The 27,501-nt window shown below is 40.4% G+C and overlaps 1 protein-coding gene across 3 annotated transcripts in view; it reads right to left on the reverse strand.

Moving 5' to 3' along the window:
• The window catches only part of Nwd2 (NACHT and WD repeat domain containing 2), a 134,222-nt gene that overhangs the window by 19,248 nt on the left and 87,473 nt on the right, over positions 1–27,501 (reverse strand). The window lies entirely within an intron of this gene.

Raw genomic sequence — 27,501 nt, forward strand, 5'->3', positions numbered from 1 at the left:
GCAACAATGAGATGTACAAGTAGTTATGTCGAAAACAAACTTTACAACTTTGGTGGAGGGGGGGGGTGGGGAGGCTTGGGTGGGGGGGTGGGGGGAGAATGGGAAGGGATGGGAAGGGGAAACAAAGGAGGAGGCTACAATGTTTCATAAGAAATGTACTCATTATCTTGCCCATGTAATTGTAACCCCTCTGTACAGTATTTTCACAATAAAAAAAAATAAAAAATAATAAAATCGGAAAAAAAATTGAGAGGCTGAACCTTACAAAATGTCATGTACATAATGCTTTCAAACAAAAGAACAAGAATTGGTGGTGGTATTCTATAGATTCTATAGAGTCATATGTCTACAAAGAAGGAAGTATGATATCATGGGGGGCGAGACTTCTGCTTACCATACTAGCAACTGAAGAAAAAACTCAAAGTGCAAATGAGATAGCATTTTCTTTCATTAAAGTGGAAAAAACTCCTCAAATACATCACTAAAGCAAACAAACAAAAGCCATGCACTCAGATGTGTGAAAATAGCAATACAGTGGTAACAAGCATATAAGATGATCCAATGTTTCTCTGTATAGTGTTCTGGCTATATGTTTTAAAGGCCATGTAAATCTGTCTAACTTTTGACTTGACTTTTTTTTTTCTGGGAACTTGTATTTAGAAAAGAACTAAATATGCACACAAAGACTTAAAAGAATATGTATGCTGCATCTGTTTCATTAAACAGGAAAAAGTTAGTAGGACATCTTTTTTGGCCAGTCCTGGGGCTTGAACTCAGGGCCTGGGCACTGTCCTTGAGCTTCTTTAGTTCAAGGCTAGTGCTCTACCACTTGAGCCATAGTGGCACTTCTGGCTCTTTCTGTGTATGTGGTACTGAGGAATCGAACCCAGGGCTTCATGCATGCTAGGCAGGCACTCTACCACTGAGCCACATTCCCGGCCCTGGTAGGACATCTGAAATGACGAAGAAAGAGAAATTTTCCTTCTTTCCTTCCCACCTTCCCGCCTCCCTCCCTCCCCCTTCCCTCCCTCCCTCTCTCCCTCCCTCCCTCCCTCCTTCCCTCCCTCCCTCCCCCTTCCTTCCTTCCTTCCTTCCTTCCTTCCTTCCTTCCTTCCTTCCTTCCTTCCTTCCTTCCTTCCTTTCTTTCTCAATTTCTTTCTCTCTCCCTTTCTCTTCTTTTTCTCCTCTTTCTTTCTTCCTTCTCTTTCTTTCTCTCTTTCTTCTTCTTTTTCTTTCCTTTTTTTTGTGAAAATACTGTACAGAGGGGTTACAATTACATGGGCAAGATAATGAGTACATTTCTTATCAAGTATTGTTGCCTCCTCCTTTGTTCCCCCCTTCCCTCACCTCCCCTGCCCTCCAAAGTTGTAAAGTTCGTTTTCGACATAACTACTTGTACATCTCATTGTTGCAATGGGTCCACCTGTAACCTTTCTTTCTCCAGGTCCTAAGGCCTGGGTGGGTGGGTGGGGCAGGATATGGGAAGGGAAAGGGGAAACAAAGGGAAGCAACAATGCTTGATAAGAAATGTACTCATTATCTTGCCCATGTAATTGTAACTCCTCTGTATGGTATTTTCATAATAAAAAATTTAAAAAAGGCCTGAACTCACGGCCTGGATGCTATCCCTGAACTTTGTCACTCAAGGCTAGTATGCTCCTACTTTGAACCACAGTGCTACTTCTGGGTTTCTGGGGGTATCATAGATTTTTCTGCACGGATTATTTTGAACTGTGATCTTCAGGTATCAGCCTCCTGAATATCTAGGATTATAAACATGAGCCACCAGCATCTGGTAGAAAGATGTCTATAAAGTATTATTAAATGAGAAGTGTATCAGATGATTCCAGAATCAATCAATCAATCAATCAATCTATATATATATATATAATGTTACATGTACATGAAAGGGAAAAGGGATAATATACATACACACATGTAATATTTGTAAAAGAAATACATCAAGGTTATAGTGGTTATCTTTGAGTGGATTTACCTAGGTTTTGTGAATTTCCTGCTTTTTAATATTTTTTTGCAGCATAATATATTATTTTATAATGCAAAAACCCAGAAGTTATTTGATACATTTACACATAGCAATTCAACACTTTCAAGTTTGCTCTACATGTTTGCTTAATCCAGTGGATCTCAAAGTATGTTCCTGGGACCAACTACATTGTAATACTTGATTGTCAGAAGTACACATCATCAGGTTCCATCCCAGCCATGTCTTCTAGAACTGCAACTGTGGTTAGGGAACCGTAGGCAATGGAACTTCGGACTCAGTTGTGTGTGTGTGTGTGTGTGTGTGTGTGTGTACGTGCTATCCTTGGGGCTCAGGACTGGACTCTGTCCCAGAGTCTCCTTAAGAGTATCCTCTTTTGGTCTCACTGGGTGTGAGTAACTAGAATCCTGTATAATTTATCATATCCCAATGCAGTTAGATCTAATTTCTGTATATCAGAGAGAACATACAGCTTTAACATAAACTAATATTATGTATTATGGTTGATGATATCCAGAGTGATGTGAATTTCTAGTTTTATCATAGTATATTCTTGGATGTGTGTGTGTGTGTGTGTGTGTGTGTGTGTGTGTGTGTGTGTGTGTGTGTGTGTGTGTGTGTGTCAGTAATGGGGTCTGAACTTGGTACCTTTTGCTTGCTATATAGGTGCTCTACCATCTGAGCCTCATCCCCAGATCCCCAGACTTCATTTAGCAGGAACTATATAAAAATTTAGTTGAGCCGGGCATCAGTGGCTCATGCCTGTAATCCTAGCTACTGGGAGGCTGAGATCTGAGGATCATGGTTCAAAGCCAGCCCAGAAAGGAAAGGCTGTGAAACTCTTATTTCCAATTAAACACCAGAAAACAAGAAGTGCCACTGTGGCTTGAACTGAAGAGCTGGACAGTGCCCAGGCCCAGAGTTCAAGTCCCACGACTGACAAAAAACGCAAACAAAACAAAACAAAAAATCAAAACGTCTAGTTGGATTACAATCTATCTCTTCTAATTGACTCACAGTAGAAGGTGACTGCAGTGAACTGAACCCAGGTTTTAAGCTCAGTTCTCCTATGCCAGTCTCAAAAACTGGACAGGAAGTAGATACAACCTGTCTGTTCTTTTTGGCTACATATATCCCTCTGGAAGAGGTGAGAATGGCAGGCCTTCACTTTGTTGGTATTTAGAAGGTACGAGGGTGGGGTTTATAGAGAGTTCTTTTGAGCTAGCACTAACCTTATCTTAACTCACTGTATTAGCTTGCAGGCCAATTAAAAACACTTTTATTTTAGTCTACATTGCTTTGGGGGGTCATATTTGATAAGAGGTTGAATGCAATAAAAATGACATATTTCACATTATTTCTCAATTTTCAAGGGTTCCAAAAGTCTCTCTAGTGCTGTACCATCAAGTTTATCTATCCTCTTATCTACTGCAGACACAGGAAGAAATGGTCCCTTCTAGGCCTACCATCTGGAGATAATCTTGTACTCCTAATCTAATTCTGCATGAGGAGGATCAGAACTCATAGTCGGGGCTATTGGTCTTGAGGAGTATAGTTTAAGCAGTGGGATGAGCCATTCAGAAAAACCCACTGTGGGCAATGGATACCAGGAAAGTCCAAACAGGTATATAAGTGGAATTTGGTTCTTAGTGGACTAAAGCATTGAATATGGAATTCCATATTTGACAATTCTCCATCTAGCAGCCTGTGAAGTCCAGGAGTATCATGGGCCCACCTACCATGACTGAAGACAAGACCAGAGGGATTCTGAAAATAAAGTGATGAACAGGAAAAGTGGCTATAAAAGTCTCATCATTTCATGTTAGTGCAGGACTATCATCATTTCACAAGTAAAGGATTATGTTGGTTCATCTTCTTTCTGATCTAATTAAACCTTGTTCAGGTCCAATCTATGGGTTAATTTCTAGGATGTGTTCCATGGATTACCTGCTGATGGAACACCCAGGAGACTTGTTAAAATGGAGATTTCCAGTTCCCTTCTGAGACCTAAAGGATCCTAGAGGTGGAAAAGCCCAGGAATCTGGATTTAAAAATGAAGTTCCAAATGAATTTCAAAAACATGAATGTACATTGCCCATATTTTCCTGAGCAATGCTTGGCAGACTTTGAAGAGGCTGGGCTGGGAATATAGCCGATCATTACAAAAAATCGAAAGCTATTTAGAAAGAATTATTTCTTTTAGTTGAACACCTGGCACCAAACATTATATCTGATCAATAAGGTTAGACAAAATGTTCCTTGGAGTAAAGATTATGAAGGAAGAAAAACTAAAATCATCTTCAGTCAATTCAAATTTTATATATATATATCTCCTACTCTCTATAAAGTGGAAATAGAGAACTTTAGAAAAGTAATAATGTGCTGTATAGGTTTGAAGTTACTTATTGGATTGTTCTGCCCTAGTAATTTTCTCTATTGATTCTACCTTTAGTTAGATACTCATGAATCATGAATCAGTTATTTTTCAAGAGTCCAAGACAGGATTCTACTTTTATCTTATTTCGCTACTTGAGAAACAGGAAAAGAGAAATTTGCTACCATATATTTTTTAGGAAGATAATTTTGGATTGTGTGTGTGTGTGTGAGTGTATGCATGTGTGTGCGTGTGTGAGTATATATGTGTGTGTGTGTGTGTAAAGTTCTAAGGTAACACACAAATTGATTGTTGCATTCAAATTTTTATAAATATTTACTAGGTCCACAAGTCGATTTAGAGTGAATCAGTTGAACTTAGTTGCAAAGTCTAACTCATATGATCAATAGGTCAAGGAGAGGTAGAGAGGCAAGCCAAGTTCAAGAGGCCACCAAGACTCCAAATGGCAAGATGAAGTCTACTGTTTTGTTTTCTTTTTGGACTATAGCTTAGCTCTACAACCATGGAAGGTATGCATGAATGACCTGAAGATAGTTATAGGCATTCTGAGCAAGAAGGAAGCCTTTACTATTTTCTGTCCACTGACAATAAAATAAACATTTCCTTGACTGAAGGAGAAATGTATTTCCTGCATCTTTCTGTACCAACATTCAAAAAAGTTTTTTTTTTTTTTTTGTTGGTCATGGGCTTAAACTCTGTCCCTCAGCTCTTCAGCTCAAGGCGAGCGCTCTACCACTTGAGCTACAGCGCCACTTCCGGTTTTCTGGTGGTTTATTGGAGATAGGAGTCTCACCGTCTCTCCTGCCCGGGCTGGCTTTGAACCGCGATCCTCAGATCTCAGCCTCCTGAGTAGCTAGGATTACAGGCGTGAGCCACCAGCACCCGGCTTCAAAAAAGTTTTTATTTATTTTAAAATTTATTTGGTTTGGTTAATTCAACACTATCCATTTGTTGGAGGAAATTTGGTGGACAATTGCAAAACAGCATTTAGTTTTGCATGGGGGGGGCATTTTTCTTAGTTACACCAACTGATTGGTTAGCCTAAAACCCTATGCAGAAGCAAAGCAGATAACTGAAACATGTTTCAAATTTTTAATGAAGGATACAAACACTCTGTCTAAACATACATACACTATACATATATATATAGGCATTATGTTCTGCCTATAAAATTTCATACTCACCTCTTTCATTTACCTAACCAAAGGTAGAAAATACTTAAAGTGGACATTTTTTAAACAGTGAAGATACATTGTGTGAGTTAGATGGGGGGCAAGAATCCCCGTTTAAGTAGAATGTAGATAGTTAAGTCTAAAGGGCTGAAAGTCTAAGGAAAAGGAGTAAACCATTAACTGTATTTTGTGCACCTATAATTCTAGTGTAAGAAATACTTCCCGGCACTTGAGGGAGTTTGTGGTTTTACCACATTATAAATGTATCAAATGTGAATGATTTGTTTGCCTTAAGCTGATTAATTTATGTAGTGTGAATTTCATCACAGTTAAAAGAGAAGGAAATGAAATCTGAACTTCTGAGTTCTTTATATCTAAGAACTTAAATGTGCAAAGTCTCTAGTTTGCCTTCTTTATATGCTTCATTACCTGGAAAATATCAAAATACAATACTTATTCTTTAGAAATACCAGCACAAAGGTAATACCTACAACCATGAAGGGATCAGGTAAGAGAATCACACAGAAGGAAGTCATTCTAGAGTTCATAGTTACCTTAGATTAATTCCAAAGTATAGATTATATCCCCAATGTTGGCCAGTTGCCTTACAAAACTGAGAATGGAAAAACGTGTAAGGATTACTGAAATTCTAGAAACAGAATTCAGTGAGGAGTGGAGTTTGTTTGAAGGGTGGTGTTGGAGAGTTGTAGACACAGGAGAAAATAGTTGTCTGTGTATTCAAACGGACTGTCCACAAAACAATTAGTGAAACATGTATGTGTGATTGGCTAGAAAAGTGGGCTTGGAAGTCAGTATGCATTCATTCAATACATACTTGACCTTCTAGGGTGAATGTTTCAGTTTGCTCAGGACTGTCATAGATTGAGAACTGAACATCCAAGAACATTCTCAACTCCTGGGATGCCAGAGTGGTTGGTCTTGCTAGCAAGCCTGCCATCACCTCTACTTAATTTGTGCCTTCATAGTAGAAAGGTAGGCCAGTATATGTATAGTTCATTCTATACAGTTCAATGGGGGAATTACAGCACAGGAGGGCTAAGAGCCACCAATCTTACTGCAGAAGGGGAGAAATAGTAGAAGATTGCCACAGAAGACAGAAGAGACTAGGGGCTGGGAAGATGGCTCAGTGGTAGAGTGCTTGCCTTGCATGCATGAGGCCCTGGGTTCGATTCCTTAGCACCACATAAGCAAAAAGAAAAAAAGCCGGAAGTGGCGCTGTGGCTCAAGTGGTAGAGCACTAGCCTTGAGCTGAAGAGCTGAGGGACAGTGCCCAGACCCAGAGTTCAGACCCATGACTGGACCCCCCCCCCCAAAAAAAAAGAAATGAAACCAAGACAGAAGAGACTAATATCCCAGCTATTGATATGGAACTGTTATAGAGATAGGCCTATGACATAAACAGGAAATTCATATTAACAAAACAAAATGCCAGCAAGCAGAAAAAAGTAATAATGCCCAACTCTATTCACAACCCCCAAGCTGCAAATGAAATCACCAGTGTGATAAGATCTTTTTGCTTATGAAATCCACAGAGAACAATAATGACTAATGTTCACTGGTTTCTAGGCAACAAGACAGGAGCCCGCTCAGATGAAGAACCAATAAAAGTGAGCAAACCTTGCTGAGTATGTAAAATGGCAGGATGTGAAAAATTCCACTTTAAGAAATTTATCCTACTATTTATGTACAGATTCCAGGTTCATAAACAAATTAGTTCAGTAAATGTTAGCTTATATTCTGATCTCATTCTACATGAATTTTTTTTTTTTTTTTGTCATGGAGCTTGAACTCAGGGCCTGGGTGTTATCCCTGAGCTCTTTTGCTTAAGACTAGTGCTCTACCACTTGAGCTATAGCACCACTTCTGGTTTTCTGGTAGTTAATTGGCGATAAACATCTTATGGACTTTCCTGTCCTGGCTGACTTTGAATTGTTATCCTCAGATTTCAGCCTGAGTAGCTAGGATTATAGGCATGACCCACTAGGGCCCAGCAAAATTTTTAATTTTTTTTAGCTGGTTAGTGCTATTAGAAAACAGCAAAGTAAGGGTAGACTTGCTCACTATAACAACCATCCCACAAAATTTGGGGGGGGGCAGAATTCTTCTGTAAGATTCCATTTTTCCCCTAAAATATTAAAAAACAGAGAATCTGAATAAACTAAGCAACTGTATTCTTATAGCTCATCTGTGAATTTGACAATTCAACATGTGGTCATATTTTCAAGTTATTATTTTTTGAACTAGGAAACAAAATTACAAGTGAGTTTTAGCTGTACAGAAACGTTGAGTAGATCTTTCCACATACCAATGGTACATTTGTTGTCACTAATAAGCCAATGTTAATGAACCAACACTTGGGTGAACTGAAGTCCATAGCTTATTTAGATTCCTTTAATTTTTATTTACTGTCCTTTTCCTGGTCCAGGAGAACACTTTTGGTATTGACAGGGCCATTATCCCAAGGACCACCATGGAAGAGTACCATGGGAAAACCTTGCAAAAAGATGAATGGATCATGCATACTTCTTTCCAACTGGGGACAGAGCAGAGAGGATTGGGTGATCTAGATGAAGACACAGTTATTAATACATATTTTTTCTTCTGGCTTGGGCTTAGGAACTTCTACCTCAAGTGATCTTTTTCAGTGTAGCCTTAGTCTTTAATAGGCATTTCGCAGTCATAAGTTTTGCATGTTGAGCATCTTTGCCTGCCTATAAAATAACAACACCAGCTTTTCCACATATGATGGGAAACAAGAACTACTGACACACCACTAAGACACCGTAAAAACTCTTAAAAGACATTGCAATAGCAAACATGCCTCACTGTACATGTGAAGAAAACAGGAGTAATGTCCTTATATATCACCCTGCACCAGAATAAATTTCAAATGGATCAAAGACCTCAATGTAAGACCAGATAGCCTGAAAATATTACAGGAAGAGATAGGGAAACACCAGGGCTCCTTCTCATGGGTTAAAACTTCCTAAGCAAAATCCAGAAACACAAGAAGTCAAAGAAAGGCTGAATAAATCGGATTGCATTAAACTGAAGAGTGTCTGCATGGCAAAGGACATAGCTAGTAAGATAAATAGAAAACACACAGATGTGAGAAGATCTTTACTAGCTATGTATCAGATAAGGGCCTCATATCTAAAATATATCTACAGCTCAAAAAATTAAATCCTCACAATACAAATCCTCAAAGAAACAACAATGCCATTAATAAGTGGGCTAAAGCCTTAAAGAGGCTTTTCTGAAGAAGAAATAAGAATGGCCAATAGAAGCGGTAACAATGTTTGACAAAAATGTACTCGATATCTTACTCATGTAATTATAATCCCCCTATACAGCATCTTTACAATAAAATAAAATTAAAACAAGAATGTCCAATAGACATATGAAGAAATGTTCAACATCTCTGGCCATAAAAGGAATGCAAATCAAAGCAACATTGAGATTCTACCTTACCCAAGTTAGAATGGCCATTATTAAGAAAACTAATAATAACAGATGCTGGGGGGATGTGGCCAAAAGGGAATACTACTACATTTTTGTAGTTCAACCACTCTGGAAAGCAGTATGGAGGTTCCTCAAAAGACTAAACATAGAGCTCCCCTATGATCCAGCAATCCCACTCCTGGGCATTTACCCAAATTACCACAAACTAGACCATACTAAAACTATCAGCACAACCATGTTCACTACAGCATTATTTACCATAGCTAAGATTTGGAATCAACCCAGATGCCCCTCAGTGGATGAGTGGATCAAGAAAATGTGGTATATATACAAATGGAATTCTATGCTTCCATTAGAAAAAATGACATTGCTCCATTCATATGGAAATGAAAAGATTTGGAAAAAATATGGCAAAGTAAGCTAGACCCAAAGAAAAACTGGCTACATAGTTTTCTCATTTGTAATAATTAGAATGTGCCTATAATTCTACAAGTAAATCCAATGGCTAGTAAAAGACAAATAATTACACTTGGACATGATTAATTAAATAGCACTCTAAACATTCACACAGTGAGAACAAGGGAAGATATTCATAGCAGAGGAACCCAATGGCTCAATAGCGACATGCATATGATCATATAAAATGGTGTTTATCAAAATGAACGTCAAGAAATGGAAACAAGAGGGTTTTTTAATTGTACTGTTTGTGTTTTCCCCCCTTTGATGTATTCTTTTGTCACTGTTTTTGATTTCTGTACCCCTTGTCTTGTATATAAGCTTATCTGATTTGGGAAAGAAAGGGGGAAACACAGAAATGGTGGACAAAGGGTGAACCAATTCAGCAGTGATACTCACAATATATTGGAAATGAACTATACAACTTTGGAGGGGTTAAGTGGGTTTGGGAGAAGAAAAACTGGGAGAAAATGAGGAAAGAAATGATACTTTCAAAAAGAGATGTACTCATTACCTGACTCATGTAACTGTAATCCCTCTATACATCACCTTTACAAGAAAACTTAAATGAGTTTTTTTAAAAAGAAAATATGCGTCATGTTCTTGATTGTCTTTTTCCACTTACGGCTGGCATTCACGTCTGGCTTTCTTCCCCCTCCCAAATGGTTATTGGGAGATGAGAGAAATCTTGAATTTATTTGCCCAGGCTGGTTCCAAACCAAGATTCTCAGCCTCCGGAGTGGCTAGTATTGTAGTTGTGAGTTACTGGAGCCCAAGGATTCCAATGTTGTCTTGTTTAAACAACAGACTTTGGACTTAGTTTAGTGAGGCAGGATTGAGAGTGATTCAGAGTAAAAGCTCTCTGCTATGTGACCTTAGGCAAGTTGCTTAACCTGTGCAAAATCCAGCACTCTTATCTGCAAAGTACTGATTATGAAAATGTCAATCTCAGCTGGTTGCCATATGGATTAATAGCATTAATATAAAGGAGAGAATCAGAATAGTAACTGATATATAGATGTTCTGTAAAGGGTGATACTTTTTGTTTAATTGATGAATTGGTCAATAATTTATTATTGTATAATGTGTGGATCCAATTCTTTTGTACATGTTTTGCTCTGTAAAGATCAAGCTGTGAGGGGCTGGGAAGGTGGCTCAGTGGTAGAGCGCTTGCCTTGCATGCCTGAGGCCCTGGGTTTGATTCCTCAGCACCACATAAAGCAAAAAGAAAAAAGCCGGAAGTGGTGCTGTGGCTCAAGTGGTAGAGCGCTAGCCTTGACCTGGGACAGGGCCCAGGCCCAGAGTTCAGGCCTCACGACCGGACCCCCTCCCCCACCCCCCAAAAAAATCAATTCAAGATCAAGCTGTGAGTTGATTTGCTCTCAGTAGGGACTTCCAGTGTCTTCTTTACTAGATCAAATGTGGAATGGGAAATTAGACACACTGACTTTTACAAAACCATATGCTACGGGTCTGGGACAAGACACTGGATGAGGTAGCTTCATAATTCACTGTAAGTGTGCTTTTACAATACGGAACAACTTATCTCTGCTTATTTCTGAGTATCAGGATTCTACTTTTTGAAGGGCTGGCTGAGGCTCCTTGGAAGGTCAGTCTTCAGATGAAGACAGCTCACTTTATACAATTTGAGGAAATCTAGTGGGGGCAGGGATCATTAAAAAAATTCTTATCATGAAAATGTTCCAACCTATCCCAAAGCAGAGCAACAAGCTCCCAGATACCTATTACCAGTTTCAGCAATGATCAGTGTTTTGAGAATCTTGTCTCATCCATCTTTAGGAATATTTTGACTTGATCACAAACATGCTTATGGATGAATTTTAACTTAAAAGTGTTTAATGTGATCATCATGGCATTATTATACTCAGCCAAATTATGTTTAATCTCTTAATCGAAGCCCACATTCAGTTCCTGTTTATACTCCCCCAGCTACTTCAAAATTTCTTTTGTACTTGCTTTGAATTGCGATCCAGACAAATTCCATGCATTACCTTAGGCTCAATTGCCGTTTCAGTTTATTTTATTCCATTGCTCCCTCTAATGTGACTGACTGGCTGGGTAGCAGTTTCCAAAGTGTGGTTCGTGGGCTAGAAGCAACAGTGTCTCCTGGACATTGGTTAGGAATAAAAATTTACCTCTTGGGCTCCATTCAGTTTTCCTGAGAGAGACACTCTGGAAGAGCTCCAGTGATGTCTGCTCTAAGGATGCCTCCAGGAGGTTTGGGTTGGGTGCCACTCTCGTTAAACATCCCACATTTGGCTGATCACCACCTGCTGTTGTCACTTCTCTTCTTCAACAAACCTCCAACTTCCTACAACCTGGTCATTAGACAGACAGCCTTGATCTCATCTAGGCTCAATTCTGTCTAGGTTACTGCATCCCTCAGGTATTGACGTTGTTTTTCACTGAATCAGCCAGGAGGCACATAGGATGTCTGACCCATGCTTAGACCATGTTGTGATCAGTCAGTGGACCTGACACCACCAGAGACCTGTTTTACCTAATGTTTATTTTTGTTTTTGTTTTTTAAATCATTGCCCATGACTTCAGTCTAGACTTCTTGTTTCCTTTAGAATTAGAAGGTGGTGTTTTTGTCTAACAATATTTATTCTTCGTTTATGAATATTTTTCAGCTTTTGGGAGGCATTGCTATAGCTTATTTGAGGATCAAATCCACCTCCATGGCATAGTGACAATATCAGAGCAACATGAATCAGTATGAATTTTTGTTCACACACTTAAAAATCCTTTAGGGGTTTTTCTGACAACCCTTACAATGGCTTAGACGCTGCTTATGTGATGTCTGAAGAAATTACAATCACACAGTTTCACATCTGGATTCTAGTTCTGAATCAACTATGGATCCATCTGTGTGTCCATGGGAAGCCAGGTTGTCTGTCTGCTCAGCCAGAGATCTGCCCACTGGATTGGTCTAATTGCCTTCCTCCCTTTATCATGACTAAGTTCTTATGTATTCCACCAACCTGATGAGAATGCTCACATGTTCTGAGCTGAACTATGTCAAAGATCTTTGGTGAAATTATAATAATGTGCCCCTATACTGGCTCTAATGTTTGAGGTGGGACAATGTTATTATTGATATATATTAATTTTTATTAATATGTAAGAGATTTATAGTAAGACACACATTTGATATTGTGAGCCGGCCTGTTCCAACACATCCTCATACACATAAGAGCACACACATTGCAAATGACAAGTGTTGGTTCTGCTCAGACACCTGGAAACTCAAAAATTCTGGGTTAGAAGAGAAGGATATAGGCAAGCAGTTGGAAGGGACAAAGAACACAGTTTCATATCTGGATTCTAGTTCTGAATCAACTACAGATGTTAGCAGGCCCTTGAAAAGCTGTTTCTCAATCAGGATATTCTTTTAGGAGGATGAGAAGGGCAAGAAACTGCTGGGATCTAGGACTTGAAGTCAGTACCTGCTGCTGCATTTGCTCAGTGGCTAGTGCTCTACCAACTGAGCCATGCCTCCAACCCCAGAGATCTGAAACACCTCATGCCATCTTGGCTGTTTGGCCCTGGGTGATTCCCTTAACCTCCAACATGCTTCAGTCTCACCAGTAAAATGGCTCATTCCAGTAGCCCACTGCTCAAGACTAGTGAGGATTACTTAGTGTTGTGAATGGAGTGCTGTGCACAATGTCTGGCCCATAGCAAGCGTCTCTTCAACATTAGCTATTTTAATTAGAAACAGTGGTGATGAGATTGCACAACTTGTTCAATTACAGAGTTAAATGGTGCGCTTCAATCACAGGCTTATGTTTCTGTGAGGTGGGAGATCTGTTTTTAACCTGGAATTCATTTGGAAGAGATAGTCTTCCACCAAATGAACATTCATGAAGAGATCCTTCAATGACTACAGCATGGTTGGTGTGGAACCCGGAGGCAGTGGACAGAGAGTAACAGAGAGAGGCTAGAAGCCGGGTAAGAGGGAGACTGTTTCCAGGGTAACCAGTTGCTCAGGGCAAGTATTTGGCACAGGGTTCTGGAGAAATGCAATTTCTTTGAATGGCATCTAATGAAAATACTCTGTACTTACAGTGAGCTTCAGCAAGGGTGAAGAAAAGAAGAGAATGATGGAGAAATAGTAATAAGGACTCTGAAATCAGCTCCCTCCAGCCCAGACTACTTTATGGCAAGTGAAATGCCCAGTAGCCCCAAGAGGATACAAGGATTCTGGGTGATACCAAAAAGAATGTGGAGTTGGGCATGATTTAGATTTAGTTTCCTGTTTGGCAGAGGACTGTTAGAAAGCTCCTGTCACACTGAGATGACAATGGATAAAGCAGGTGACTTTATAGAAAGTCCTTCTCATTTCATACTCTGGGCTGTTGTCTTCAGGTAGTCCTTATTCATCAAGATCTGAGTTGAATTATGCCAGGCATGGAGACAGACAGGTAGGAGCCACTGCCGGCTGGAGGTGGATGATAGTGTCTAGGGTGAGCAGAGCAAAGAGGAAGGAGTCTTTGTAGAGCTGATGTGACATGTTTAAACCGGGCTGCATTGATTGGTATTCTTCAGGGAACCAGAACAACCAGGATCTGGGTATTTGTGTATTAAAAAAATACTATATGAAAGGAGTTGGCTTGCAAGACTATGGTTTGGGGATCTGTCAGAGCCAAGGTCTGCTGCAGGATAGGTGGGCCGCTGGAGACCCCCAGGAAGAGCTGATATTGCAACTGGAATCAGATAGCATCTGAGGCAGAAGCTCCTCTTCCCGAGGGCACCTCCGGCCTCTTCTTTTAGTGTCTTCAACTGGGTCCCGAGGCCCACTCACATTATAAAGAGCGATTGGCCTGGCTCCAAGTCTCCTGATTTCAATGTCAATTTCAACAAAAATATCACCACCACAACTTGTAGATTATTGTTTGATTAAATACCTGTGTGTTCTGCCCTAGCCAACTTTTTTGGGGGGGTTTTGGAATTCAAATTTGCTATTGCCTAGACAATTTGACATGTAAAGGTGGCTATACCAGGCCTTGTGTTGAACCCTCAGAATTCACTGAAACCCAAACAAAGGAAATGGTCTCCTTCAACACGTGGAAGAGGAGCTTCAGACAAGACGCATCCACTGAACAAAATGTGGCCATCCCATTTTGGAGAGTCTCCTGCATAAAGGAGAAAAGTAGAAGAGGATTCATTGGAGGAAGGGAGTCACTTAGCTTTTTCCCTCGCTCTGCATTGACTCCATCCAATTTATAGAGATGGAGGATGCCACATTTTATCACCTGTTGAGCTAGAGACTCTCACATTATCTTCTAGGAGTTTCTTGAGAGAACCAGATGCCTCCAGGAGCTCTGGAAGGTTTGCACATCTGGAGATGGCAGACTACCCACATTGAGAACTGTAAAGGCAGCTCCGGAAGAGAGCGGCCCCCAAAGGCAGGGTGAGCACCTGCTACTCAGACCGGAGAGGTAAGGCGAAAACAAGGGACAAATGTGACTTCATAGAAGGTTTCCTCATAGGTTTGGAGCTCTCCCAGCGAGCTGAAATAGCGCAGACTACAAGGGAGTCCCAAGAGGACAATCAGATACTATCACTTGTGTGAAAATGGACATCCTTACTGAAGACCTCTTCCCACAAGCCATTCCCTGTGTGAACAGATTCTACTCTCTTCCAGTTTCTTGCCGTATCATGTGGAAGTAATACAAAGGGATACATAAGGAAATGATCAGAAAAGGAGGGTCTCAAAAGGAAAGCAGATGCTGGGCAGGTAACAATGGGTGAGATCGTTCACTCACTACGTGCTGCATGATGGAGGGGTGCAGGACACTGGGTAGATTAGAAGTGCAAGGACTTTTCAGGCTCACGTTGTGTGTCCCTCTTCCTTCTTTCATCTTATTCTCCTTTCTTAGATGCCTCTTAGGAGGAACATTCATATTTGAAGGCCTATTCATTTCTAAATTTCTTCTACCAAGGCAAATAATTATTATTTTTCTTTGCAAAGTTTAGTCTTGTATTCCTGGCGGAGGGACTCATGGAATCCTACTAATTTGGGTAGCCAGCGGCAGGTATCTGAAGTCTACGGAAGCAGGTCCACATGGAAGAGGGTGTTGGCCAAGAGGAAAACCTCAGTAGGAGCGAGAGCTGATAAAAGCCCTTTTTACTTCAGGAGTTGGGAAGAAGTAGATGAAGAATGCGAGGAAGCCAGTGCCTGGGCGCTGCTAGAGCTCACTTTTCTGGTACATTTTGAAGGACTGAAAGACAGTGGTCCTGACTAGATGAAGAGACGCAAGGGTCTATCATGGTGTCTAGGAGTACTATTTGCCTCCATCCTGCATTGTTGTACGCCTATTCTATCTTCTTTGGAAAGCTCCAAGTTATATTTGAAAAGTTAAGAATTCTCTCTTCTTTTTAATCATAAGGTTCAGCCTTTTCACATTAATACACAACTCAGGAAATAATAAAAGAGCCTTGATTCAATAATAAATCAATCAATCAGAAGTGACTGAAATTCTTGGAGAACTTCCTCCTAAAATTTGTTTTGGGGGTCAACTGTTTCTCTTGTATGATTTCTAACACAGAAATGATATGAACACAAAGCTTAACAAAATGCTGATTATTCATCGCATAAAAGACAGTTTTCTCCAAATCCCATCTTTTATTTGATTATCATCAAGGTCAGAGTTTCCCCCTACCCTCCCGCCCCCCGGATATTTTCTGCTAGCCTAAAGTAGCCTCTTTGTTTTCTAAGAAAAGGGCTGAGCATTCTTGGCGTGGCTTGTCACTGCCTGCTCCTTCTCACTTCCTGTGGCTCTATGGGGCAGAGCCAATGTTTTCAGAAAGGGGAACCAAACTTGGAGATGGCTGGGAATGATTTATGACAGAGCCAGATTGAGGTCAAGAGATTCTTGATGAGTCCACAAAGTTCACAGACACCCGAGAGTGAAAGACAGTCTTGCTTGGTTCTTGGAAATTCTCCAACAGTGAGACCAGCTCATTTAGTTTTGTGAAGTCTCTAGAAGAGTCAGACAACTTGGAGCAGGGGAAAGAAGGCTAAGGTGAAGAAGTAGCCTATGGTGGAGATGTTAATTAATTGAGTGTTCTGTTTAGTGCAAAGCTTTGTGGGGATGGCCATGAAGCTAAACCCAAGATGTATGAAACTGAGATGCCATAGTTGAAGAGGGTATGTTGCCTGTTCTCTCTGCCCAATTTCAGTGGTCTCCACCTGGCTCAGTTAACTGAACTGGCCCAAGACATTCTCATATCAACTGCATCTCTGATGGAATTCCACTCCTTAGAAGATGATGGTGGAGAGGTGTGTATCCTGGCATCTACTGGATAAAGGCTCAGAGATGTCAAATATCCTACAGTGTATACTACTGTGCCTATTCTAAGGGACATTTGGCTGAGGCTGGACAGTCTTGATATAAATGGTCAGTTGAAGCTACTAAATGATTATATATATATATATATATATATGATTATGCTTTAGTTTTCAGTTTTTATGAATGCTTACTGGACCTATGGAATACACTCAGGCATATGATGTCATGCATTCATAAATCTTCACCAAACATTTTCTCTTTACTTTTTTCCCCCCAAAGACTAAAACACCCTCCCAGAGATTCTCATTATTTTATTATAAAAGAATTTTATACACTGATTGAAACAAGATGATTATTAACTTTAAGGCTTTATATATCTATACCCTTTCAATTCTCGGCACTCAATTATCTACATCCTGCTGGCTGCCTGTGGCATCTTCACATGAGCTCATGAAAAGAGCACCCCCTCTATCTGGGGATGTACCCCAAGAATCTGAGATCAAGAACAGTACTAAACCCTATACACTAGTAAGAAAGGAACAGCAATAAAATAGAACAATATGCTATCATAGAGCAATATGCTATAATAGAACAATATAGAATATTTTTTTTTTCTCAGAGGAGTCAAGAAGAATCTTCCAACTATGGCTGAATGCAAGTGACTCTGTGAGCCGTGAAACTGTGGTTCAGGGAGCACTGCATCGTGTGGCTCCTCTGGTTTTCATGTTCTTCTCTGCTAGAATTCTGGGTATGTCTTCCCTCTGAGCCCCCAAAAGGGATCTTGAGTGTAGGCAGTATGTCATTTCACTACTTGTCACCCATTTTACAATGTGTGAGGTTTCGGAGGGACAGTCCTTATTGCCTTCCTAGCTCCCAGGAGAGAGACAAGGCATCATCAACCCCCCAACAGTTTCTGCTTGAAAAAGAAACAGTTAAAATTAGGTTATGTACTCAGTGAGATAGTCATAAATGCCCCCAAACAATGTTTGTGGAAGCAACAACAAGCACCAGTAATGCAGACACACAGACTCTAACTTAAATGCATTCAGTGAGTGAACTGTAACAGGTAAGTTCCACAAAGTTACCTTACTGGAAGGTAAAAAGAACAACTTCCAACTGGGTCAGGGAAACAGGGAAACGGACCAGACAGATGTTATGTGCTTTCCATTTTGTCTCCTCTTCACTTTCAAAAAGCCCTCTTAAAATGAAATGGTCCATTCACTGAAGCTGGGATAGGTTTTGAAATATATACTAAGTCTTTCATGAGAATTCTCTGCTAACCACCAGTTTGGCTTTGGTGAATCATTTAAACTCTCCAGGTTTAAATGGTCAAACCTAAGAAAGTCTGGAAGGATCTATCATCATCTTTCAGGCCTTCCTTGGTTCTAAGTTTTTTGATGGATTCAAGACTGCAACTCTCCACCTTACCACATAGAGAATTATCCAAGTCTTGGTGCTTAAACTATCCACCCCCTTTCCAGTTTAGTATATTTATGGGTCATTTCATGGTATGTAAGTGTTAAATTTTGTGAAACAATGCACGCAGTCATATTCTTTTTCTCTTTCTCTTCTGTTCCTCTCCCTCTCCTGTTTTTCTCATTGCTGTGTCTCTCTCTCCCTCTGTCTCTGTGTGTCTGTCTCTGAGTGTCTGTTTCTGTCTATGTGTTTCTCCTTCTCTCTCCATCTCTGTCTCTGTGTCTCTTTCGTTCAGTGTGTATTTAATTTTAGGACCCAACTGAGAAGCACCACCATATCCCTAAGCTATGTCCTCCAATTTGACCACTAGGGGGAGCCCTTGCATTTAAAGAACGGACGGTGCAATTCTAGATTCTGAACTCCACAGAGCAAAGTGAAACAATATGCATGTAACTTAGTAACCTAATTTTAAATTTAGATCTAAAGTTCTCTATTTTAATAGAAAGGAAACATGGCCTTTGGAAATATGAGAGTTACATGAAGAAGGCGACAAGATATGCTGCCTCCCTCTGATTCCACTATCAACACTCCTGCATTCCCTTTCAAATCAGTGAACCAAGACCAGAAATGCTGGGTATTATGCGACCTGTAAATGGTAGACATTATTACACTGCCACCGCAGAGCCATCAGGGAGGAGAGATGGATTCAAACTCTAATGCCCAAGTTTCCGAAGAGGCTTAGGCACATTAAAAAACATTTCTGTTCTCTAACAGTTTGAAACTAAGACCTCATGCTTGCTGGGGAAATGCTCAACCACAGGAGGCTCAACCCCACATCCTTTGCTTTAGTAATTTTCATGCTCCTTTCCCCAGGTAGTATCCGCCCATCTCTCCCACACTGCCAGGATTACAGGCACAAACCACCACAAATGGTGTTTTTTTTTTTTTTTTAAATATGAATTCTCACTATTTTTTCCTCTTGGTCTGGCCTCACATTCTGTTTCTACTCCATGTTGCCTGTCTCTTGCTTAAATATTGGGATTAATGATGATGCATCTAGTGAATTGGAAATGTTAGTGGGGTTAAGGAACAAATAGGTTTAAAGATGAAAATAGGTGTTGATTTCTGGAGGCTTAAAGTTTGAGATGCTCAGGAGATAAATAAGTAGAGACAAAGCTTTGAGGAGGACAGTACATGTGGTATGTATGTGCAGATGATACAGAGAGCTGAGTTAGTAACCAAAAACCTTGCTGAGAGCCTGTATTTAGGAGGAGTCAGGTAGCGCCCAGGACCAGCGATGGGACACATCACCAGAAAGGTAGGATAAAAATGAACTTTACAACTTTGGCAAGGGGGTGGGGTGGGGGGGGAGTGTAGTTGTGGAGGTGGGAGGGAAGGGATGGTAGGGGGGAAACAAAGGAGGAGGCAACAATGCTTGATAAGAAATGTACTCATTACCTTGCTCATGTAACTGTAACCCCTCTTGTACAGCATTTGTACAATTAAAAACATACAAAAAATGTTGGCTGGAGTTTTTGGAAAACACATTTCCCTGTTCAGTTTTCTAGTTAGGAAAATATCTACCAATGCATAATGGTTTGGTGCCAACATACTTTTGTTTGGAATTCATGTATTTGATTTCACTTTTTCGGTGAACTGCAGTTTGCTTCAATCCTTTCATATACTTCGAGATAACATTAGCACAGTTAAGCCGCGGAAATCCCTGGAAGGCTTTCTTTATACAGAAAATAGCAAAACTTCATGTGATGAACGAGTACGGTGGATAAATCCCACAGAATCCCCAAATATCCCACATCAAGAGAAGGAATAAAGCTTCTTGAGTGCTCATGTAACAACATCTCCGTGACAGCCACGTTGGGACAGATGTGGGTTTTCTGAGATTTTGAAATAAACTCATTTGATTCTTGAGTGACATCCTTATAAAATTCCATTTTAGACCACACAGAATGATCATGAAGCTAAGGAAGTGCCCAGCTTGTGGCCACCAGCATCTGTGTTAATACATCTGGCTTGTGTTATGCATTTGGTAGCCACCATGATTCTTCTTAGTGATTTTGCCAATCGTATTGGAAATCTCTCTCTAGCCCCAAACGTTAGTTTCTGTACTGCTAGTTATGTGGGTGTGTCATTGGTGAAGTGTTGTCAAATTTGTTTGTTTCCACTTGTGTTCTCACACAAGTGTGGGGGTGTGGTTTTGTAGTGGGTCTGTCCCTTTGCTTAGTGTTAAAGAGGAAGCCACTTTCTGTTCTCGATGTTTCTACATAGAGAGATGCCTATTAAGGTAACAGGGTTTCCTGCCTTTCTCCAATTCCTTCTCATTTAGGGTGATGGGGCTGTTCATCTTTTTTTCTTATCTACCAGTTGGCAGAGAGGTCATATTCTATTATTCTTTTCTGGGCAATAAATATATAGGCAGGACTTTTCTGGAAGGCTTAAGGCTGTCCAGTGGTGGATAGGTTAAGTCAAATTTGTAGAATTTTTTTGAAAATTGGCTTGAAGATTTGTGACCTAGGTTCAGAGAAAAGGGGAGTTTCTTACTTCTTATTGTCTCATTCCTATGTTTCTCTCTTTGGTTCAAAATGCAAGCAGGAGAAAGCATGGGTATAAAAGGAGCCTTTTACATTGCCACCCCTTAGTGTGTCCAGCTAGAGAAATAGAGAAAGAGGAATTTTTAGTGGGGCTGAGGCCTGTGACGGCAGGCCTCCAAGGTTAGAAGAAAGGAGTCAAGGGGTCATGCATCTATCTTGGTGGGTGATAAGTGTCTATATTGTACCGCTGACTGTGTGGCTGAGCAAGCTTCTGGCATTGGCAAAAATAGACCCTATGGAATTCCCACTCGGACTGGGAGTTGCTTTAGCCTTAGGCGAGTGGCCACTTTTTATACAGGTAAGAAGAGGTGAGTAGGGCAGTGGCCAGCCTGGGAAGACAGAATGGAGTCCAAGGTGTAGTAAAGGTGTAGATAGTGAGGAGCTGAATGACTTATTTTTCCCTCTCTATTTTTCAGCTCTACCTGTTGATTAGGACTTGCAGAAGCTGAGTTCTCCGAGTTTCCTGTGTGCTGCAGAAGACCACCAGTAGATTCCAGCCTCGACTGACTCGTGTGAGGCATGCGGAGGGGGCATTATTCTGGCTGCTGTGGAGGGAATTGAAGTAGCTGACTTCTTGAGATCACGTGATTTGCCACACGCTCTCAAGAGTCATCTATGAAGGGTTGTATATTCAATGCAAATAATATAAATAGACATGCTATGTTTTTGGGTCGAGGTAGAGAACAGCTCAGTGAAATGTTTGCAAACCCACAGGTTTATCACTAGGAATCAGGAAAGGAAGGGAGATCAGAAGGGTTTTGGAAACTGTGCTTCAATCTGACAATCCTAACAAGGGCAGAGGAGGGCTAAAAAAAATAAATAAACGAGGTAAACAGAATAAAAGCTAAAAGGGAAGAAAGCTTTTCATGAGGGGATCGGCTGATATCTTAAGATGAATGAGCTAGATAGGAAATCTCCTAAGGCCAGATGAGACAGCACTCAAACAAAGGATATGTCTGAGTCTATATACTCATAAATAAGGGTCTCAGGAAACTTCTATTAGATCAGAAAGGGTGACATGGCCTAGAGAAATCCAACTGATAAAAGATCAAGATCTCAGAAACCTGGAAGGACTCTTCTAGGGGGTGCTAGAATCCTGAAAAGATTTGCAAACCAAAACCTTTCTGACAATATCACTTAGGCGGAGTTCTCTAGAACAGAGGGGACATATTTGAGAGATCTCTGGCATACCAAGAAAATTTTCAGCCAGGCACTGGTGGCTCATACCTGTAATCCTAGCTACTCAGGAGGCTGAGATGTGACAATCACGGCTTGAAGCCATCCTTAGCAAGAAAACCTGTGAGACTCTTTAATTATCCACCAAAAAGTCAGACATGGAGCTGTGGCTCAAGTGGCAGAACACTAGCCTGAGTTTAAGCCCTAACAATGACACACATATTACACACACACACACACACATACACACACACACACACACACACACACACACACACACAGAGAGAGAGAGAGAGAGAGAGAGAGAGAGAGAGAGAGAGAGTTCTCACCATGGGAATCTTTACATGATTAAATCTAAAAAAGATATTTTAAATGAAATATTTTGACTACAAGGGAAAAAAGAACCTCCCTCTTCCCCAGCTTAGGGAACAGAGTCAGTCCTAATTTTTTTTTTTTTCTAGGAAAAGAGACTAAGTTAAGGTATCAAGTATAAGAATTTCCAGTGAGCTTTCCTTAAAGATTGCTACTATGGAGAAAAACATTCATAAAAAACTGGTCCACAGGCTCTGAACTATCATGAACTCAGAGAAAGCAGTTGGTTTTCCTGCATATGAAAGTGTAGTATAATTTTTTGATATCAATTTTGTTGAAAATTTAGATGGAAGCCACCAATTTAAAGGGAATTAGTCAGCCAACCTGTCTGAAGGAAAACCATGAAAAATTTTGAGAGGATCTGGTCAATTAACAAAGTGGAGTCTACCTACATGAGCTGGGGTTCAGAAACTCTGCCAAGCAAGTGTCTTGGCTTCTCGAGACCATTATTCTTCCTGCCCAGTAGGGGGCTCACTCACCATGGAAGGCTCACAGAGAGTTCCTTGTGCTTGTATTCTTCTAGGGCACCATGCTTCTTGGAGTGAGGAGAGGAGGGATTAGGATGGTCAGGGGTGGGTCATTCTCCTCTTGAAAGAATTAATGGTCTTGCTGGGTGTTGAACTGAAGCCATTCCCTTCAATGGCTTTGTCATCAAGTAGGTGACATTTTAATCTCCACGTCGCTCATTCTAGTATCAGCCTCTCAGCTGGTTCTGAATTTAAGCAGGCAGAGAAGAATATTTCCTCCTCCGCTAAGCCCCTAATTCTTGGGCTTCATCAAGACTAGGGAGAATGTCTGTAGGAAGCAGTTTGTCAGAATTGGTGCAGAATACTGATGAAGGCTCCAATTTCTACCTGTCTGGGCTCCAGTTACTGGCTGTACATTCTTTAAAAAAAATTAAAATCTCTTGCTGGGCATTTAGTGGCTTATGTTTGTGAGCAGCTACTAAGAACACTAAGATTTAGATGATCACAGTTTAAAGCCACCTTGGGGAAAAACAAGTCTGAGAAACTTCAAATTAACCAGTAAAAAGCTGGGCTGAGCTATGGCTCAAATGGTAGAACGTTGGTTAAACAAGCAAGAAACCCTGAGTTCAAACCCTAGTACTAGCACAAGCAAAAAAAAATAAAACCCTTTACAGTATAATCTAGAGGTTGATTAATGTAACATCTACTTTATGAAAGTATTTTTAGGGAAGCAAGTGAGATAATATAGGGTACTTACAAAAATCCTCTTTGTCTCCCAGCTGTGGTTCCTTAAAATATGGCTATTCATAATCATGGCTGGTTACTTAATGCAAATTATGAAGAACACTCTGTGTAAGCAATTAAAACATATGACCTCATTTGATCTTCACAAAACTTGTGTTGTAGGTATTAATATTTAAAATTTGTAAATGAAGTAATGGAAGCCAGGGGAGATTAATGTTTGTATAAAAGGATACATTATGTGAATAGTAAAGCAGACATTTGAATGCTGACAGGCTGAATTCAGAAGCCCTACAAACCCTACTCTTCAACATTATACGATGTTCCTCAAATAACATTTATGATATATCAACTACCTATGTGCCTACCACACGTGAGGAGCTTTGTCTGATACAATTTCTCCAATCCTATAAAACCTAAGAGAATGAACTTTGTAGTCAGAAGGTGTGGTCTCCATGCCTTCGTAACATAGCATTCTTGGGGGAATTTCATTAATCTCTCTGAGCCTTAAATTTTCATTTATAAGTTGAGATCACAATTCCTAAATCTCAAACATTTGCTATAATGATTTTATCAGAGATTATTCAATATTTGCTCCGCTAGCAGCAATCAATGTAATCAGTGTGTGTGTGTGTGTGTGTGTGTGTGTGTGTGTGTGTGTGTGTGTGTGTGTGGTACCAGTTAGAACTTGGGTCTTCATATTTGCTTGGCAGGTGTTCTTACCTTAAACGATGCTTCTAGCCCTATTGCTGGTAGTCAGTGTGATGAGGTTTCAGTTCCTGTGTGTGTTCTATGTGTTAGGCTTTCTATGTAGCTACGATAACAGGCATGCCCAGTTCTTTGTTAACAAAGGGTCTGGTGAACTTTTCAGCAAGGGCTGCGATTCAGCCTCAGTTTTACAAGAGGCTGGGATTATAGGCATGAGCCACTGTACCTTGCTGCCTCCTTCTTATCTTTATCTATGGACAATAAACTAAAGCTCCTTTGTTCAAAAGTAGCAGTGTCAACTTCATGTCCCAAATTTGAAGAATAAAAAAAAGTTGTTTTCCCATTGCTTTCCACCCCATTACTGTTTTACTAATTTTCAGACTCTCTAGTGCTAATGTCTCTCCACACCCATCAGTTCTTCTTGAGGAGAACAGATTCATTCTTTACCTCTTTTAAAACTACCAGGGGTGCAGCAATAGATTCCCAAGTGTGTTTACTGGAACTGCTTTCAGGCCTTTGGTAGTGAACACAGCAGGTGTATATAGAGGGAGAGGAAATGTATTATCTATGGCTCCAATGAGGACATCTCTGCCCTCAATTGTACTGAAGTGCTCCTTGGTAAAATAAGGAACAAAGAAGTTTCTCTGGGAGCCACAGTCTTGCAGCCTGCAGGCCTACTTCATCATGTACAAATGCATGCCCTAATTCTGTGCCTCAATTTACCCAAATTAACAAACAGAATAATAGAATCTTACTAGCTCCTGGGGATAATAAGAGGATTAGCTAATAAAGGATATGTGCTGTGTAATGCACAAATACATGGAAAGAAAGTGAATTAGGGTTTGAATTTTGGCTCCCCACTTTCTACCTGATTCTGGCGTGTTATTCAACTTTTCTGTACCACCATTTGTCAGATATGTCCCTCAGATTTTGTAACTTAGAAGTAATTCCCCAGTTCAGATGGTGGTAGTATTTGAGGTGATGTATATGGAAGATAATTAGTTAAGGTCACAGGTGGGGACCTCAGGCTGACTCTAGTGGTCTTCTAAGAAGAGAGGAGAAAGACCATAGCTGCTGGTACATACTTGCTGTATCTTGTCATGTGACCTTTTCCATCATGTTATGATGTACTAACAAGACTCTCATCAGGTGCTAAGCAAATACAAGAACCCTGAGCCAAATATACTTTTATTCTTCTTCTTCTTCTTTTTTTTTTTTTGGTTGGTTGTCCTAGGCATGAACTCAGGGCCTAGGCACTGTCCCTGAGCTCTTTTTTTTTGCTCAAGGCTAGTGCTTTATCATGTTGAACCACAGCTCCACTTCTGGTTTTTCAGTGGTTAATTGGAGATAAGAACTTCATGGGGACTTTTTTGCCTGGGCTGGCTTAGAACCATGATCTTTAGATCTCAGCCTCCTGAGTAGCTAGGATTACAGGCGTGAGCCACCGGCCCCCAGCTTGTCTTAAATTGTTGATGCTCCTTGCTCAGCTTTTTGAGTACTGGGATGGTTGGTGTGTAGCACCACACTCAGTTTCTGTTTTAAACCTGAGTGGCTATCTCACCTCTACTCATGGAGTACCTCTGCTCATGAAGCAAAATATAACTCTTCCTTACCTATCACAAGACACTGGGCAAATTCATGAATTCTGACCATGGTTTTATCATGGCATTAGGAAGACAGAGTAGATCAGTGTTCTTTTGAGGGGCTTAGGGTAGAGTAGAGTGGGCTAGAGGGCCCGGAAGATTCCAAATGATCAAGAACTTGCCAAACTTCAGCTCTCCTTCACACAATGAATCTGAAAGTTAGGTTATAAAATAGAAACTGAAATCACAGGCAGCTTTAATAACCTCAAATCAAATGAAATTGAACTATTCATTTTCTAGTTTCTAATCGCAAAGGCATAACCACTAATGCGTGCTCTCCAAGCAACTATAAAACTAATTAGGCATGTGTTTGTCCGCAAAATGTCCAAGACTTCAAACAACTCAACTTTTAAAGAAATCAATTGCCAAGCATTACAGAAAAGGCACAGTGAAAAACATTTATAAAATTATCTTCAGGGAGGACACATGGCAGGGTGGTACACAAATAACACTTTTGCAAAAGTCACTCAACTGTAAGGCTCAGCAACGCAAAGGTCACTCAAACAGGGGCAAATATACATTGAGAGGAGGCAGAGAACTGAGCATCTGTGCTTCTCACGTTTGGTCTTGGCAAGCTCTCTGTGATCAGCACATCCCAAGTGCTCCCCTTCATTTCACTGGTTGTCTGAAGGCTGCTCGGAGACATGTTGCATTCTGCTGACCTAATTTGGTCAGGTTCAGTTCAACTATTTGAAATGTTGCCATTTATTTAACCAGGAAATGTGGGTTCCTTGCTCAGAAGCTTTTCTGAGCGTTTAGGTTCATTTAGGAAACGTGTGGTAGATAGAGTCCAACAAAACGCATTACCTGGAAACTGGCACTTGAAGGTGTGTTTTGTGTGTGTGTGTGAATGTGCATGTGCATCGTGCATGGGTGTGTGTGTGTGCACGTGCACGGCGTGTGCATGGGTGTGCATACTCGTGCATGCAGGCACAAGAGTCCAACAAGAGGGGTTAAGTGAATGAAAAATGGAAGTGGGGATAGAATGCAGTCATAATATTCAATGTATAGCCTATGAAATTAAGAAAAATTTGGGGAGGAGTTAGTTTGGAGGGACTAGGGAGAATGATGAAAGAGGTGACAACGATCAAAATGCGTTCCTGATGTCTTGAATGGTAACTACTTAATGATAATAAAAAATATAATTACTTAATGAAACACTTGTGCTGACAACTGGCAAGGAAAAACACTTAAGGTTCAGAAGAATCTAATTTTCTGGGTCAATCTCTGTTATAATTTGCCCTTAAATATAAGTGCTAAGTCTTTCTTTTGCCCTTTGGGGAAAAACACCTCTATATAACTGCTCTACAAAGAAAATAAAACATCCACAAAAACAACAATGAAGACAACAAAAATATTTGTCTGAAAGTGTACTCTAAATTTCGAAATTAATGTTACTGATTTTTTGGTGTCATTCTGTGTAACTCTATTAGTCTGTGAGTATGATGACTGGTTTGATGGGGGGGGATCTTATGTCAAAAATAACCAGCAAAAAAAGAGTGAAAGGCTTAACTCCAGCTGTAGTAGATTCAAAGCTCT

The sequence above is a fragment of the Dipodomys merriami genome, unplaced genomic scaffold, assembly GCF_024711535.1.
Source record: "Dipodomys merriami isolate MVZ:Mamm:240054 unplaced genomic scaffold, mDipMer1.0.p SCAF_9, whole genome shotgun sequence".
Classification (NCBI taxonomy): domain Eukaryota; kingdom Metazoa; phylum Chordata; class Mammalia; order Rodentia; family Heteromyidae; genus Dipodomys; species Dipodomys merriami.